The sequence below is a fragment of the Eurytemora carolleeae genome, unplaced genomic scaffold (genome assembly GCF_000591075.1).
Source record: "Eurytemora carolleeae unplaced genomic scaffold, Eaff_2.0 scaffold1221, whole genome shotgun sequence".
Lineage (NCBI taxonomy): Eukaryota > Metazoa > Arthropoda > Copepoda > Calanoida > Temoridae > Eurytemora > Eurytemora carolleeae.
In genome coordinates, this window is record NW_019397211.1 from 86,783 (window position 1) to 91,142 (window position 4,360).

Here is a 4,360-nt window from a genome sequence, read left to right on the forward strand (position 1 = left end):
GAAGATTTCAGTGACCCTCCATGCAAGTTTATCAATGCCGGATTTACAACGGTACCCTTGAAATATTTATCTCATCAAAAATGTGTAAGATAACAGTTTAAACAAAATTTCATTAGATATCTAAATCATACTTGATGAGACGAGTGTTCAAGGATCAGCCGTTGCTATCGTTCCATTGAGGGCCACTTTAGATTACGCTTAAAGCCCCTTTAAGGGGATGGGGGGGGGGGTATCTGTACCTGAATTTTTTATACGGGGAGTTCTGTTAACATAGATGATTTTTAATGTTTCCAAATAGATTGCTTGAGTTAGTTTATTGTTCAATAAACATTAAGTTTTGTAACAATATTAAATTTTAACATGATTTTTACATATATTTTACATATTTTGAAATTTAGAAAGAGATCTTATTTGTCATAAAAATAGTATGACAGACCCCCCCCCCCCTCGCCTTGTTGAAGTGGGTCGAACAAAAATCTGAATTAAGCAAAAAGTAATACTAAATAATACTAAATGAGGAAGTCGATAGGATTTGTAAGATTTGTAAAAACATAGAAACCAAATCCATCCGTAATGAGTCGTCATATTCCGGCTTAACAGGCTTAGTAAACCTAATTTAACCAGTATTACGAGTTATTATGCATATAAGTAATGTAGGTTAAAACTATTTTGACATTGCATGTCCAGCTTTATATGTAACATTAGCGACATGTCATGTTTACTTCTTTGAAGGGATGAAAAATAAATATTCTGAGCTGGGTACTTTGTAATGCCTAGAATGAGTTAATCTAGCTAGGTGAAAGTGATTTGTTTGTTGAGTGGTTCATCACAAGATGAATGAGGTCTCACTCTCTTATGTACTTAAAATCGAATAATTTGAATATAATCTACTAGCTTGGGAACCCAGGCTTTACCTGGAAACTAAATCTGCTTTAAAATTCGGAACACAAATTATTTTGTTAAACCAAGCTTGGCACGTTCCCGTGGTTCTACCGAGATCTCTAATCAAAGGATTCCTGAGTTATGATCGGACATACGAACAAACGGCGGTTAGTACTTTGTACAAATAGCTCTTAAGTCAATTTCAAATGAGTTTTCCTTTTAAGCGAGGTTGAACTTGTATAATAAGCTTGGTTCCTCTCGATGCACGAAAAATGACGTATCCTTAGATAGATAGATTAAAACCTCATTTGACATCACTTCCGCCACTATATTTCGTTACGGGTAATGTTACATCGTCATACGCAAGATCCCCCCTACTGAACTTCTGACCTACTAACTTTCCGACCTACTGCAATATCGGACCTACGCCAGCTGTTTATTTTAGTATTATTTGAGGGTTAGGTTAGGTTAAGACAATTTATGGGCCGAGCGCTGCGGCTAGGACAGGCTAGGGGGCCGAGCGCCGCGGCTAGGGGGCCGGGCGCTGCGGCCACAAGTCCATATAGCAGCTGTAATACCACGTGCTAGTAGGTCGGATGTGTAGTATAGCGGATTTGGCGTAGGTCAGAAGTGGAGTATGGCGGATATGTGTAGGTCGAAAAATACACCACCGCATCACGTCATATGAGGTTTTTATCTTTATATCTGAGGAGACGACATTCTCCGTACAGTGGAACGCATCGAGATCGAGAGGAACCCACTGTATTATACAACCTTGGTTTTCAAGTCTTCCATTTAAAATTCGGTGATGGTGATGGACCAAACCTCTGTGGAGTAAAAAAAAGTAGATGTTAGTTCCACATTTATTGAAAATATATTTCGGTCTGGGTTGACCCTTGTCAGTTCTTGAGATTGTTTCTGTCACAAAGATTAAAAACAAAAAGTCTTCCATGTTTTGAAATACAGCTCCTTTTATTGGAAGAGTTATTTTGAAGAATGATGGATTTGTAAACTTTATTAGAAACAGAAAATATTTGCTTTTTTAACTCTTGGACGCAAAATTAAGGTGAAATTTAATGTTGTCATAGTTTAAATGTTATAAGCGATATTCCAAAATTTAGAAGACTGGAAGGTAGGATTAATATTGATAGTAATTCCCTTGTACGATTAGATATTAATCATTGTATATCTATATATATACTTTGATTGACTGTCGTTTGTTTTCAATAAACGGCTGAACCGAATCGGGCTTAAAACTTTTGTGGGACCTTACGTGACCCCAGCTGGAAAGTTTAAGGATGATCGAATTTTCAAAAACTTTCCTGTGACAAAATTCGATTCTTGAAAATTTTGAAAATCCACGAAATTTTTTTTTAATTCCGTGAAACTTTTGGTTTGTTTTTCTTTTACAATGTACACAAAGTGAAAATGTTCAAAATCGAAATAGAAGATGAGCGCGAAGCGCCCTGAAAGCCTTGTAATTATAATTTATATACAGCAATAACAAAAAATAAGAAGACCACTTTGGATTAAAGTTATGACATAATATTCTTATAAGCATGAGACACACAAATATTGCAATGCAGTGTAAACAGGTCACTTTCACTTAATTATGGAATGGATAAGTGTCCAGTAAAGCTACGTGCTTTTAAACAACATTAAATATACATTAGTAATACTTTAAACTCATTTTCTTATTTCAGTGTTTTCAGGTTATCACTTCAAGGACTGCTAGAGTGTAAAGTGCTCAGCAATTAAAGATGAAATCGCGTTATCAAGTTCAAATATTTTTGGAAAATTTTCATTTTGTAAAATTAATATTTGCCAGGATCTAAAAGAAAGAAGAGGAGTGATGTGGTATATTCCTGTACGGATTGTGAGTATGATGCAACTTGAGCAGGCAATCTGAAAATCCATATTGAAAGTAAACACAGCGAGTGAAATTTCCTTGCTATGAGAATGCTGCAACTACAGCAGGCAATCTAAAGAGAAGTGTTGAAATTAATCACAAAGGAGTGAGATACCCTTGCTCTGAATGTGAATATTCTGCAATCCAGAAAAGAAATCTGAAGAAAATAAAAAAAAAATAAACAAAGTAGAAAAACATCTCTTTTCTTATTGCAAACATACATAGCGTCCCATATCATATTAAAATATATAAGTTTTAACACCAAAATAAAACCATAATACTACAAAAAACTAGTATTTTCCGCAAGAAAATTCTTATTTAATATTTCAAAATGATTCATTCTTCTTAAATTTTCTGATTAGTCCCGAAAATCGTAATTTAGACCCATTGACGATCTAATTTGATGTGGGACACCCTGTATATAAGCTAGAGAACCTGAAGAAAGGATAAAAAATATCTATGATCAATGGCTATCAAACATTTTTCAAATGGGTATCACAATTTCAATTGACATATTTATAGCATATTCTCAATAATTGGTAATTTCTTCATGCCTAACATTATACTACAGTCATAGCCATTAAACTCTGGAATAGAAAGACGACTTTTAGACTGAAGGTATGACTTTAAATCGTCCAATGACCAAAAAAATTGTCCAGTGTAAACAGGTAGGTTTGTCTTAATAAACGATTTGAAAAGTTTCTAGTATAACTATTTGCCTTGTAACAACATCAAATACACTCAAGTATGTCGTCTTCCTATTCCACAGTTTCCAGGTTCTCACTCGACTACAACATGTTTTCCTGGTTTTGTTTATTCAATAGAGGATTTTATCAATCAGTTTTTACCTTTTTTTCTATAAAATATTTTTATTGCTTAAAGTGATGTCCGGCCCACCATCTAAAATTACTAATTAGGGATAAAGATTTTTTATATTTCAACTTTTTAAAATAAAAATCCGTATGTAAATTTTGAAATGGAATAAAGTTGAAGCTTAACATGAATAGTTACATATCTATAGGTTTTATCGAACTGTCCAATCAATTGCAGGAAAGTTAAAGTCTCCAACAAATAAGGAATTTTTGCCGGATGATTTTAACAATTTGCAGAGCTCTAATGTGTATCATGATACAGAGTGTCCCAATAAACATGGGAATTCGATGACGACTTTTATTTTGTCTTCGACTAATGCGGCATTTATTCATGAACACTATTATTACAGTATTCCATGCTTAAACGTCTAATATCGAGATGGTCTTAAAATTTTCAAAATGTGGTCTACCATTTTTGTAACTTCCAAATTGACGGAGATATTGCGAAATTTGAAATTTCAATTTATTTAACAAAATCAAAATTGTCTTAAGTTAATTTTTAAGACACTAAAGAAAGGTAGACCACTTTATAAAGCTCGTCAGACGTACAGCCTCGTTTGTTTACTTTCTGAGCATGCATTAAATATCAGAAATAAAAGACGACTTTCAATTCGTCTCTCAATTCCCATGTTTATTGGGACACCCTGTAGACAAAGGTCCGTAATATTTGGAAGTGGCACGTGCGCTCGCCCCCCCC